At 41.1% G+C, this 14,741-nt stretch overlaps 3 non-coding genes across 3 annotated transcripts; 1 reads left to right on the forward strand and 2 right to left on the reverse strand.

Annotated features, from left to right (window-relative positions):
* Nucleotides 1-488: 488 nt before the first annotated feature.
* Nucleotides 489-561, reverse strand: Trnar-ccu (transfer RNA arginine (anticodon CCU)). The gene has a single exon. It is a non-coding gene; the product is annotated as a tRNA-Arg (tRNA).
* Nucleotides 562-5,838: 5,277 nt separating this feature from the next.
* Trnai-aau (transfer RNA isoleucine (anticodon AAU)) lies at nucleotides 5,839-5,911 on the reverse strand. The gene has a single exon. It is a non-coding gene; the product is annotated as a tRNA-Ile (tRNA).
* A 7,693-nt stretch (nucleotides 5,912-13,604) lies between these two features.
* Nucleotides 13,605-13,677, forward strand: Trnak-cuu (transfer RNA lysine (anticodon CUU)). The gene has a single exon. It is a non-coding gene; the product is annotated as a tRNA-Lys (tRNA).
* Nucleotides 13,678-14,741: the final 1,064 nt, after the last annotated feature.

Here is a 14,741-nt window from a genome sequence, read left to right on the forward strand (position 1 = left end):
AACATACTTGCACAATATTCAATATTAAACCCTGTAACTATAAAATATTAAACCCCGAAACTAATTCAGATTTCCCTTCAGCAAAATCAAAGAGGTCTATGATTGTAACCAATGTTTCACATGAACGAAATCTTGTCATTACATCTACATGAACACATGATAGCTGTAGCCATTCGATATCACAGTTTACATGTTTTTTTCATTGTACTTTATATACAAACTGTATGGCGAACCGTATGATTCTATTATGTTTGACTTCAGGAAAAAGTCAGCTCGTTTTGAAAATAATCGCTGTACAATCATGTGGTGCCGTCTGGTTCGTGAGCTCATCTTCTTCCTTGTCTTTCTCTTTTTGTTTCCTCTACACCAGGTGAGTATATATGTACGTATGTGTGTACCTGTAGTATGTAGGTCTGTGATTGAACTTTTATGGAAGCTCTCACACGAAAGGTTACTTCTTCAGTAATTTGTGTTAAAATTAAAATGTGTACCCCTGGTGGGACTCGAACCCACAATCCCCGGTTTAGGAGACCGATGCCTTATCCATTAGGCCACAGGGGCTCACGGTAGCAGAGTGCTACACATGAGAACCCGTTTGGATCACGCTGCGGTGATGCAATAGACAGTAGCTCTCTCCCTTACCAGGCACGCTGGCCGCAGCCTGCCTCTGTGAAATATTCTGCCTCCGCTGCCAGAAGTGATTCGAATTTCGAAGACACGAAGCACATATCGTATTAATTATGTGTTATGGTGCACAAGATTTGGTACGTAGGACATCCGCAACTGGGAAGCATGGTAATTTTAGAGCGCTTCAGTTGTACTAATATTTATTTGAGCCACGACCGGTTTCGAGATTTTTATATCTCATCTTCAGGTGTCTGAAATTGTAGTAAGTGGTAATACATAGCATGCAGTCGGGCCAGTCAGTGGAAGAGTGCCAATCACTGCATGTTGTCGGAAACTGTCCGCCGCTGGTCAGCCGCACGATAGGACCGCCACCAGCCATTACTGACTTAGCCGACCGCGTGTTATGTACTGCCAAAAATTGTAATTTCATACATCTGAAGACGAGATCTTAAAACCTCGAAACCGGTCGTGATTTAAGTAAATATTAATACAAATGAAGCGGACCTTTCTAAATTATGTTTTGTGGTAATCATAAAAGACTGACCATTCTGCAGGAAGAGCTGCAAAATAGCTTTGGCTACATATGTGACGGTCCTGTGAAGATGGTAACTACTGGAGTCGGAGTAGGGAATTCTGTGTTGCTACCAGTGACAATAATTAGAATGGTGTGGTCCCGTACTGAATTTAGAGCACTGGAATTCATTACGATGGTGCAGTACGTCCACGAAATTAGCTTTTAATACATCTTCATTGCTATAAACATTGGGTTGTGCAGCACCTCGTAATTCAAAATTGTGACAGCTAATAGTGCAACAGTAAGCTATTTATCGTAACTTATCACAAAAATATTACATGTCAATTACTTTCTGTAACTATCCAGTATTCATACCCAGACAATGAGTGCTCATTTCGAAAGTGCATGCAATACCGCAAAGACAAAAACGTACTTTAACTCCATATACCTGAGGCTATATTTCACAGATGACTTATCTTGGAATATAAATATAATTACCAGAACATTCAGTACATACTAGACAAGAATAAATTATGTACGAGATTAACCTAATTCAGTACAAAAAACCGTAATTATTTGCATTAGATGAAAAAGACTGTACCTAGAACAAATCAATAATCGCCTATTCTACAACAAATCTCATCAGGGCTAAAACAGTGAAAGTCTCTAAAGTCTCTTGCTAAACAAAACTACGTGTAACTTCTATGTATACCAATTAAAAACCATTAGGGTGTGCTAAAAAGTAAGATATCAGTTTTTTGCGTGGAAGCCTTTTTAAGTAAAACAAACGTTATTAACATTGTACTTCTTTGTTCTTCATGGCTATATATTTATTTCTCAACATAGCCACTCTGGCGACGAACATATTTCTCCCAACCAGAGACGTGTTCGTTGTTTTGTCACTGTGAAATATTTGACTTTGTCGGCAGAGCCACAACCTCATCTCTCCGTGCACCGCTTCATCAGTGTCAAGCTGAAGTTCTTGAAGGTGTTCTTTAAGTTTTAGAAACAGATGATAATCGAATGGGGCCAGGTCGGAATAGTATGGAGGATGATCGATGACGATTACCTCGAACTTCGGATTGTTGCAAATGTCGCAGCGCTCCTGGCTGGTTGGCTGAAGGGGAGATTTCTCCATGTGTTGACGAACTCTTCGAATTTGAAACTCGATTACAGCCCGCTGTTTCACCGCCATGTCACACGCTACAATTCGGAGCCATCTAGCGTCATAGGATTGCAAATATGTAGACCTGAAGGATAAAACGCAGAATGTTGTTAACGTTTGTTGTATTTTAAAACCTTTAAGAGCACTCACATAAAAAGTTTAGAAGCATTACTTTTCAGCATGTCCTCGTGCGTATAGTCATCGCCGTTCTTATCCATTCAAGTATTGCGGTTTTTCTTCATCGGCATCTTATACTTTACTTGCACGTGTAAAGTTGACATCTATAACATCCAACATCAGAAAAAGATTCAAAATTTTGTAATAAGGTTTACGGACGAACACTCTCGGAATTTCAACAGTAAACTTCTCTGTGATGCACAACGCTCTCTTAAAGCGTCTGCCACATGAATTACAGTATCTCCGTAACGCTGTCGCGCCGACAAAACGATCCAATTCGGAGAGGGCCCTCTCTTTGTTGGATTTTATTTCTGTTATTAATGCAAACTGGTAAGGATGACGGACTAATGAGCAAACTCAAATCGGTCGAACAAGAGTTTTTTTAAATCTTCTTTCGTGGATGAATTATATTTCCCAAAGATTTTTCTTACATATCTGTCCACTGTCATCTGTGCTTGTTACATATTGTTTAACGTGGCCATTCCAATTGAGGTCGTTCCGGACAATTAATCCTAGGTGTTTTACGGTAATTACTATATCCAGCGATTTGCCGAAATAATGGAATCGTACATTAGTGAATTTCTTTTCCTCTTTCTGCGCGATACGTCAAGTTTATTTACGTTCAGAGTCAACTGGCAGTCCCAGCACCTGTCATCAATGCGCAGCAGCTATTGTTGCAGTTCTCTACACTCTCCTAGCGTCGCTGCCTTGTGCTAGACAACCGCATCATTTGCGAACATCGTTGTGTAGCTTTCGATGTTAGCAACTACATCATATAGTTACAGTGGTGTGCAAAACATAAAGACGAGAGTAACTTTCACGTGATGCGACTCTGTCAAGTAACATAGCTCTATTTTATGTAAACCTTACAAAGTAACAACTGTTACAGTATAGTACAGAATGTAACTACAAGAGATACGCAATGACACGAACGGAAATAACACTTCTATTCAAAGACAGTAATTAGACTAAAGTCACTGTGATTCATAATGGTTCCCTGGACATTGCAAAAGGTGGGACCTGCTTCTTAATAGCCTATGTAATCACCACGGATGACCTGCTACGATGCACATGGAGCGAGAACTGTGTCATTTGTTAAGTGGACACTGTATAGGACATGGAGACGTCTGTACTCGTGTGAGACAATGTTATCAGCAACTGAAAGAGTTTGAAAGTGACCTCACTGTGGGGCTCCATTTGGCCATCTACATCTATGTGATTACTCTGCTATTCACAATAAAGTGGCTGGCAGAGGGCTCAATGCCACCTTCGAGCTGTCTCTCTACCGTTCGACTCTCGAACGGCGAGCGGGAAAAACGAGCACTTAAATTTTTCTGCGCGAGCCCTGATTTCTCTTATGTTATCGTGATGATCATTTCTCCCTATGTAGGTGGGTGCCAACAGAATGTTACCACAATCGGAGGAGAAAACTGGTGATTGAAATTTCATTAGAACATCCCGCCTTTGTTTTAATGATTGCCACTCCAATTCACGTATCATATCTGTGGCAATATCTCCCCTATTTCGCGATGAAACAAAACGAGCTGCCCTTCTTTGTACTTTTTCGATGTCATCCGTCAGTCTCACCTGATGAGAATCCCTCACCGCACAGCAATATTCCAGAATAGGGCGGAGAAGCGTGGTGTAAGTAGTCTCTTTAGTAGACCTGTAGCACTTTCTAAGTGTTCAGCCAATGAATTGCAGTCTTTGGTTTGCTCTACCCACAATATTATCTATGTGATCGTTCCAATTCAGGTTATTTGTAATCCCTAAGTATTTAGTTGAATTTACAGCCTTCAGATTTGTGTGACTTATTGCGCAATCGAAATGTATCGGATTTCTTTTAGTACTCATGTGAATAACTTCACACTTTTCTTTATTCCGGGTCAATAGACACTTTTCGCACCATACGGATATCTTACGTAAATCATTTTGCAATTCGTTTTGGTCATCTGATGACAGTAAATGACAGCACCATCTGCAAATAATCTAAGAGGACTACTCAGATTGTCTCCTATGTCATTAATATAGATCAGGAACAATAAAGGGCCTGTAACACTTCCTTGGGGAACGCCGGATATTACTTATGTTTTACTCGATGACTTTCGTCTGTTACTACGAACTGTCACCTTTTTGACAGGAAAACACGAATCCAGTCGCAGAAGTGAGTCGATATTCCATAGGCACGCAGTTTAGTTAGAAAACACTTGTGAGGAACGGTGTCGAAAGCCTTCTGGAAATCTAAAAATATGGAATGAATTTGATATCCCCTGCCGATAGAACTCATTACGCCAAGAGTATAAAGAGCTAGTTGTGTTTCACAATAACGATATTTTCTGAATCCGTGCTATGTGTCAATAAATCGTTATCTTCGAGGTAATTGATAATGTTAGAACACAGTATATTTTCCAAAACCGTATAGCAAATCGACGTTAGTGATGTGGGCCTGTAATTCACTGAATCTTCGGTAAATGTCAGTACGAATATCTCTAGCCTCTAACGAATTATTCACTCTGCAGCGGAGTGTGCGCTGATTTGAAACTTCCACGTAGATTAAAACTGTGTGCCGGACCGGGACTCGAACCCGAGACTCTTACTTTCGCCGACAGGTTCTCTCTGGCACCTGTGCTACCCGAACACGCCTCGGGACCGGCCTTCACAGTTGCACATAAAAGGCAAAGGTCCTGGGTTTGAGATCTGGTCCGACTCACAGTTTTAATCTGCCAGGAATTTAATCTCCAATCCCGCTCAAGAGACTTAATACATGACTTGTTTTAGAAAAGTTGGTACAGTGTATCAGAAAAAAATTTAAGTACGTCTTACAAGGAAACATCACCAACGTAATATCACATTTTATGAAGGTAAAAGCACACTTTAAAGAGAACCCAGCAATCGATCCCGCGCGAAAATTTGGGCCATAATTTTGATAACTAAGTTATTAGGAACTTAAAATCTCATACCTTCTACCAAAACAGATGCGTTGTAAATTCACAGTTGTGTATCTAGCTTATACAGTAAGTAAATGCAAGCATCAGTATGTGTGTCTAACGGTTTAGGTAATCTCTGAGAAGCATCAACTGGAGATTTTGGAGTGCCATAGGGCGAGTGCTTTAATTTTACAAGGTAATGCCAGCGCTAACGTTGCTTCGTGATGTAGTAAATTGATATTAAGAAGGCAAACGACCAGAAGGATAAAGAGCTCACGTATGAAATTACTTAGAAGAGCAGCGGGTGCACATTCCTTTACGAAATCGACTCGCGATGTGTTGATTATAAGTTTCAGTTTCTGGACCGAATCAGCTACTTTCACGTACGTGAAATAGTGGACGTATTTTGTAATACATTGGTAAAACAGTGGCCCGTGGGGGGATCGAACCCACGACCTTCGCGTTATTAGCACGACGCTCTAACCAACTGAGCAACGGGCCCACGTGTCAGGAAGGCTCTACGGCGTTTAAACAGAGTCCGACCGCTACTTTCTCAGAGATAAAATAACGTTTTGAACACATTTGTGAAGCACTGCTGCATCAATAGGTATGGGAGTCCTTTCCTTAGTGTGACTGCGGCGAAGAGGTGGAGAACAGTACATCACATAACATCTGACTGCTTCCTCGGTGCATTTCCAAGGACGGTGGAAGGCCTTCACAATTTATCTGACTGGATTTCAGTCATGGGCTTAGGAATGTAAAATCATTATGAACTAGAGATTGTGTGTATCTATGTTAAAAGGTATATATTTGTTGTAAATAGTTATGTAATACTTTCTCCTCTCTTTATAAGATGAATGAGTAAATAGTGTTAAAAGCTCCATAAAAAAAGTAACACGTATTTGTTACTGTTTAATTGAGAATGAGTTTTCCAAGGCCTTTAATCCAGAAACACTATCTATCTTCTTCGTCTGTTATCAGTGACGACCGTATAATCTGCTGACTGGAAGACCGTGCCGGAAGTGTCCACAATTATCTGGATAACCACAGGAGACGTGTGTGTAACAGCTTATCTTCTGTAGCTACTACAGATTTTAATCTTCAACGACAGCCGATAGACCAAGTTGTCAACTACGTAGATGAGTTCGTGTGGCTTCCGGCCTTACAGAAGCTTTCTTCTAGCTGATGTCTATAACGAGGCTTCTATAACACATGCAAAACCGAATACCTCACCAAAGTTTCCAACTTTTTAAATGAAATAATTTCATTTTGTGTGCTGGTTACTTGCTGTGAGAACGATATTGGACGACTATCTTACTGCAGAAGTGAAACAGCGGTCAAAACGGTGGACAGAACTCGGTCGTCGCTCGGCAAAAATGCGCACTCCATTTCATCTGCGGTAGAGGAGGTATTTTCTCGGATAGAACCTGCATTCTCTTAGGATATCACCTTGCAAAGGCAATAACTAGGTAAAGCTAGTATAGTTTGTACATACTGAGAACATTAGTGGTCCTATCATTCGCTGTACTGTATAAAGTGCTGGGTTTTATTAGCTAAACATTCTTCGAATCGATTACGTGCTTGCGATGGCATTACGCATGGCTGTATCTTGTTATTAGTCGACAGTGTGGTGTGTTTGGGATACCTATTGAGACGGCATGGTTCAAATAGCTCTGATCACTATGGGACTTAACTTCTGAGGTCGTCAGTCCCCTAGAACTTCGAAGTACTTACACCTGACAAACCTAAGGACATCAGATACATCCATGCCCGAGGCAGGATTCGAACCTGCGACCGTAGCGCTAGCGCGGTTCCATACTGAAGCGCCTAGAACCGCTCGGCCACCTGGGCCGGCTGAGACGGCATGTACCTGTTCACATGCAACTGCTATTTGCATGACGTCATGTAATACACCAACCTGTGTTCCACACTAGTGGTCCTGAACTCCTGCTGGTTTCTGGAGAGAATTTTTTTTTCCTTTCCAAACGGTATAATCTTATAGTTTGAAATACTCTGTACGATCGTGCAGGAGATTAGGACATTAGCGATACGAATATGGCGATCAGAAGAAGACTGAAGGAAGAAATATGTTCCAATTAACAGAATCTTCGGTAAATGACAGTACGAATATCTCTAGCCTTGAACGAATTATTCACTCTGCAGCGAGAGTGTGTACTGATTTGAAACTTCCACGTAGATTAAAACTTGTGTGCCGGACCGGGACTCGAACTCGAGACTCTTACCTTTCGCCGGCAGGTGCTCTCTGGCACCTGTGCTACCCAAGCACGTCTCAGGACCGGCCTTCACAGTTGCACGTACAAGGCAAAGGTCCTGGGTTTGAGTCCTGATCCGACGCTCATTTTTAATCGGCCATGAATTTAGTCTCTAATTCCACTCAAAAGACGTAATACATGATTTGTTTTAGAAAAGTTGCTACAGTGTATCAGAAGAAAAATTTAAGTACGTCTTACAAGGAAACATCACCAACTTGAAATCACATTAAATGAAGATAAATAGCACACTTTCAATACAACCTCAGCAATCAATGCTGCGCAAAAATTTGGGCCATAATTCTGATAGTATGCAGTTGTGACCTTCTGGATGTACAGCTTTCAATCTTCCGCGCTACCACTGCAGTCGCCGTATGTCCGAGCCCGAAGCAATGTAGAGGAGCGACAGCCAGAACCCTCCTATTCGTGGGATGTCGAAGGCATAGGCAGAGGAGGTGGGGGAATGTGCCACGTCTGTCCAACAAGTTTCAAAATCTTATTCGAGAATGGATGTTGTTCTTTGCGAAAAATAGGTAAATAATATGATTACGTAATACCGCAGCCTCTTCGTTCAATATTACTCATATTTTAACAATATTCCCACAATATACGCCTCAAAATTAAAATGAATACACGTAAGTAACTGAAGAATTTATTGATTTTCGGGTTACAGTTTAATCATGGCGATAACGTGAACAACCGCGCAGCAGCTTAAAATTTACGTCCGTTTAACAGTGTTAGATTTACAACAAAAAAAAGACGGACAACATCGATGATGATTATAACTGAGTAGCGCTACGCTACTTCTGTAATGACACACACATTTGTTCCATTCATTTATACTGTATTCGTGCATCATAACATAAAAATAATGGCGGTAAAAAAGGAAGGGAGTTGTCATTACGTCATAAACCTGTAGCTGACGTCCACCATCTCACATAGCCCAAAACATTTGGTCCACCGCATTTATACCGCCTTGGTTCACTGCTGTGACACTTTCCTGTGATGTCACTCTTGCGAACACGTTCCCAGTTTCAACAGTTGGAGACATCTATCGACTTTTTAAGTCGTATTCCAAATAGTGTCTGGTACTTTGATTGTGTGGAGACGTAGTTGTTTCATCAAAAATGTCAGCTTGAGTGGTTACTTACGGGTGCACCAATCAGTCCGATTGTAAGCTAAAGTTTAAAAAATCACATTTCATTCGTAAGTGGAGCCATTAAAGAAATATTTTTTTTTTCTTTTGTAGATATGTATTGTGCTTGGCGCTGTTTACATTTGTTGTTTCCTGTATTTTTCATTGCCTTACAAATCGCAAACACCTCGACATCCGAGCCACTCCACATCAATGATCTCGTTCCCGCACAACACCCGGCGATGTGACAGTCGAAAGACTGTAAGATGGCAAGAACTATGCCCCTTACATGAAGTCATTGAAGATCAACTAACTCACGTTGAGCGAACAGTAGGGCTGAACAAAAATGACTGACAAGGCACAATGCATCTGATAGAGGGTATAGTATGGACGTATTGGAATAATTAATGTCGGGTGATGGTTTTAAAGTAATTCACACAACATGAAAACTTTGTGGAAATGCGTCGATTTACTGGAGGCTAGTTTACCACAGGGAAGTACTCAGAATTGACCGTGGCCGCCGGGGGAGCGGCTAAGGGAAGCGACAATAGGCAGCTTAGGGCGGCTCAAGCTCTGAGAAAGTGGTAACGGTGCGCGGCCTCCAGCCGCCTTAAGATGAGTGACAGTGAGTGGGTGGTTGACCCCGACTCCATGCCGGTGCACCGGGAAACAGACGGAGAACATGTACGACTGTTGATAAATGTCCGTCGTCCAGTTTTCTGTGAAACATGCGAGAAAGCCGCGCAAAGCTACGGTGGAGCTGTCAACAGAGGTCAAAATATGCGTGTTCGTGACTATAGCAACTTCACGCTGAATTCACGGTCCACAGAGTCTGAAGAAAATCAGGTGAACAGCGACAGAACGAAATACGCCGGCCTCCGATGGGAACGTAGTACCAAGTAATTTGAAGTACTCTCCTGGGTGTCAGAACCTAACCTTGATGGGTGGCCTGGGAGGAGCAAAATAGAAGTTGAGAGAAAGGGAAATTTTGTGGGAATTTGTTCACTTCCCAGAGCAGGCATTGGTCGGCACTGGGAAGCGTCGCATAATTAATGCGACTTGCGCTGCAATTGGCGTAAGTGATTTTGTTGGAGGGGAAACCGAGGCGAAGAGTGGACTGTGAGAAGTCTCCGTAGAGGTCTTCCGTTCCGTTCCCAGCTTGCCTAGAGTGCAGACGTGGCGTTCTTTACTCAGCTTGCCTGCGAAAGAGTGAGCATCTCTGCGGTTTATGACTTAGAAAATGGAACGATTGAGCTTGGAGATAGAAAGTTTTGGTTCAGCTATGTACTGAGCAAGGTAGCTAGGAGTGAATAGACGAGCGCAGCCTTGCAGCACCACGAGGTCGGCCGACGTCCACACAACGACGCCACTCCGGTGATATTGCGCCCGCTCCGGCCACTGATTAATTTGTAGGATCATGTCGGCAAAGTTTCCACGAGGGTTTCATGGGCCGTGTACTGTAGAATTCAACTCGCACTCCGCATTACGCCTGGGTCAGTCGACAGGAATTACTTTTGAGGTATCGAGCTTCACTCCACGCAAACGCAATTTATTACCACTGCCTGGTAGGAGAGTCATGTAATGTGATGATTGAAGGTCGTGAGTTAAAATAAATTTGTGAAAATCGACTGCATCTCTTTTCAATCAAGTAGTTGAAATCCCAAGTCACTTTCTTAATTAATTTTATGTTCAACATTTGCATCTGGTGTTCGATAGCTGCATATAACATCAATGTTCACCCCTTTTTAATTAAAAGTGATCAATTCTGAATCAATTAACGTCAACACTGCCACCGTAGTTCAATCAGTAGTCACAGGGCCTTACTACTTTCTCTGCGTTATCCGATATTGCGGCAGTTTTGCACTCTCTATTGATCTGTTAGTCAATTAGCTGGGGTGAACACACGGCAAAACCAGATAAGTGACGGGTGGGGTGTTAGAATACTCTGGCCAGAATAGCCGGAAATTGTGTGTATGTGGTGTGATTAGCAGTCCATCCGCTTTACAAGATAGCTATTCCTTCATGAAGTTTGTTTTCAATAATGATCTACGCAGTAACAGGAACACAATTAGAACGCCAGAAGAATACAATGACATTACGCCACATTGGGCATGTCTGTATCACAAACAGGGTTTGTTCACAAGCTGCAACCAAAACTTTTCACTGCCTGACAGAGAGCAAAGTAAAATTTGGAACTAAACTGAAAACGTTTCTCTTTGACAACTCCTCCTGTTATGCAGAGTAATGTGTAAATGGTGATGGGTAGGAAAATATTGACTAACATCTGTCGTTAAATAAAAAACAAAGAAACTAATGAATGATCAGCGTGGAGACATATTAAAAAAAATTGATGATATACAAATTGACTCGGTTCACATAATTAAGATTTATCGTGCAAATGGTACATGGACCATCTGACTAACTAACTAACCCACTGTTGGTATATCACAAAGCCTGGTATAGACTTACATGTTTGAAAACCTGAAAATATTCAAAAGTGAAATGAAGCAGATGATCAAAGTAGATGTATATTCCAATCGCGTTTCGTTATTCCTGAAAAAGTGACGGAGCTACTGGCGAGAAATATTCCGCGAAAAGAAATTAATTGGCTATTGTTGGATAGGTGGGTCTATATGTTACACAGGTTAGGGTATTACTACTAAAAGAATGTGGTACATACATGATAAAGCAAAATATCCATTTTGCGACGTCTAAGCGTTTAGACATTTCCTTTAGTCACATTTATAGTATTGCAAAACGATGGAATATATAAACTGCATGGAGGTGTACGGGGGTGTACTACTATGCAATTCTGTTTCTTTGACGTTTAAATAATAGTTCACATTGGTGGACATATACAAGGTACGATAGCATGAGTTGCTTCCTTCCTTATTGCACACATTTATGGTCTAGCGAAGGACACGTAAGTTCTTTTGCAAGCGTGAACATGAAAATGATTGCCATACGAATTTAAATCAGAAAACACAGTAGCAGAAAGCAAACAAGCATTGGCTTCGGAGTTCCAGCGTCGTTCGCTATTGATGCAAGAAGAATAAAAATGGAATTACATGGACTACGAAAGCATCCTTTCCACGTCAGTTCCTTCTCTTGTTGGTTATTCTAAATATATCAGCAAAGAACAAGTTACATTAACGAGGCCGAATGTGTCGCATTGCTAGAAAAACTACGTATTAAAGAACAGAAAAACATTCGAAAGTGCCTTCCTGACACTATGTTATTCATGTAAGCACTGCAGTTTTTAGTGTTTAAAACAGCTGTTGCGAACACACGACAGAAAGGATGAAGGAGAAGCAATCCTGAACAGTACTCTTCTGATGTTCTGGGCTATCTGAGATAGCGGCAGGCTCTGGCCACTTCGGTTTCAAAACAACGTGCAGCCTAAGTGTATAGCGGCGCCTCCCTCTTTTCTGTCCCTGCGTGGTATAAATGTTCAAAGCAGAGAGATTTCTGGCACAAACTACATGTTGGAAACCACTGTGACACAATGGACAAAGCATGGTACCAGCGTCAAAATTGTAATTCGAAAACCTCTTACTGTAGTGTACAGTACAGTACTTCGCGCTTGGACATAAAGTGATTGCAGTGTAACGGGACGAATACCAGACAAGAGCACATATTTAAAAGCTGAACGTTTAAGTCATATCTGCGTTAAATCTAAATTGCGGCCCAAATTTTCACACAGGGTCGATTACTTGGGGTGATATCTTCCAACAGTGCTTTTTTTTTCTTAAAATATGACGTTAATTTGGTGATGTTTCCTTGTTAGTAGAGGCGATAACATCTGTAAATACAGTAGGTTTATAAGGAAGAAAGTGAGTATAAGAGAGGAATCAACTGGTCACTTTAGAATTCCAGATCAAAATACTAAGGCACCTATGCGTTCAAGAAATACTTTACATTTTTGCTAGGTTTGAAACGGTACAATCGGGTAAGTAGACGATTTCATATCATTCTCCGTCTTAGCTGAAGTTCGAAATGGTTCACTGTCGGTAAGGAACGGTAGGTTGCTTTACGTCTGAAACAATGCAGTTCTCGCTCCTCCTGGGCTCATCCCTGGTGTTATGCCGCGAGAACTGAAATGATATTAAATCTTATAATTTCCATTGAAGACTGTCTGTCTAGTAACATAAAATATAGACACACACAAATTTTATGTGTGAAATTGATGTTACGTAACGCTGTTATCGAATAAAAGACAATGTCACTCCGATATCGATTAACTGTGCATTAACGACATTCTTTCATCATACGTTATACCATAGTGCCAGCAACATTTGTCCACGGTTTAAAGTGGTTTTCATGCTTGAGGATTACACTCCCAGAAGAAATACTAAAACTCTCTCCTGGCCCGAAACCGTATGCCACTTTTATCGGAACGCAACCGTTAATATTATTGCTATCAATTAAATGGCATCGCTAGATATGAAATTGTGTGGTTAGTCTTACAGGCCCTGCTGCTTATTCTACTTACTTTATCATTTTTCAGAACCTGTATAACAGGTGTACTGGAGGACCAAGGGCAGCTACTTAATTTCAGTTGTCCGCCGTCGGGAAGGGAAAGCGGTGTGAAAGTCTGATGGACGGAGGAGAGTGCGATAGTGAACGTATGCTGATTCATTTGAGAAACATTTAACTTGATATTGCGCTCAATAGGACAGGCTGGACGTAAAAGAAATTACTCTTATCTATGAGAAGAACGACAGTTGTATGCAAGCGAAGTCTTGTATCTTAAGTATTAATAACTGTAATGTTATCACTGACAAATGTAGCCCGGCTAGCTCAGTCGGTAGAGCATGAGACTCTTAATCTCAGGGTCGTGGGTTCGAGCCCCACGTTGGGCGTAAAATTTTAACTTCGCGAAGAAAAATTTGTCGTAATACCTCTAGTGGAGAGGGATGGGTCGGAATAAATCCTGCTGAGAAAACCGTAGGCCATTTTCGTTTCACGCAATGCTCTTGAGGCAGACTGCTAACTGTCGCCCGTTGACCTCTGCTGTGGAGAGGATGACTCACGGGAGAAAGTCGAGGGCATTTTGGGAGCCACTACATTTACTGAGAACGCAAATTAAAATCTGTAATCTTTTATATTCCAATAAAAGCCGTTCCTTAGTGCCACATCGGCTTCTGTTATTGTCTTTTCCGATATACTGTTGTCACGTTGACAAGACGTATTCAGATTGTTCGGGTAATCAGATGTAATCAGATGTAATCAGACTCCCAGTACGATTCCTCTGTAATCATTCTACATCCTACACTTTTTTTTAACATCTACCAGAGCAGAAGTTATTCGTTCAGATAACGATCGCTGAAGTGTTGTGTATAATTGGTTTTACAATCATGTTAATTGTTTACATGTTAGGCCCATTAAGCACCGTATTACACAATGTTTAAAACTGGAAGGATCAGAAAGGAGTAAATACCGATTGCTAACGTTCGATTTCAACTACTCACTTCGGTGAGAACCTTCTCAGAGATACTATAGTTAGAGCTAAATGACATACTACCTAATAAAACGGAACTTCTTTTGTCGAAATTATTGTTTCAAGCGTTCTTATAGGCGTTCGAAAAAGATTAACGAGGATTGGTAAGCTCTTTCTTCTTTAGGCAAGTTCGAGGGCACCGTGCGACGTACCCATAGGACCTATCTTGACTCTCGACGGCCTGTATAAATGACTATATAAACCATAAAAATCTGGTAATTCCCTTGAAAAAGAGAAAAAAAAGAAAAAATCTACAATATTTTAATAAATAACTTAGGTTAAGTTTAAACGTTATATGTTCCTAATAAACCTAGACAAATTAAAGCTTTCATACAAAATCTACTTCGATAGTCATACATTGCACTTGAGCCAGATATAGGCTACAATAAACAGTTACTTGATGTGTAGATAAATATTGGTAACCGG

This window comes from Schistocerca serialis, chromosome 9, assembly GCF_023864345.2.
Source record: "Schistocerca serialis cubense isolate TAMUIC-IGC-003099 chromosome 9, iqSchSeri2.2, whole genome shotgun sequence".
NCBI classification, from domain to species: Eukaryota; Metazoa; Arthropoda; class Insecta; order Orthoptera; family Acrididae; genus Schistocerca; species Schistocerca serialis.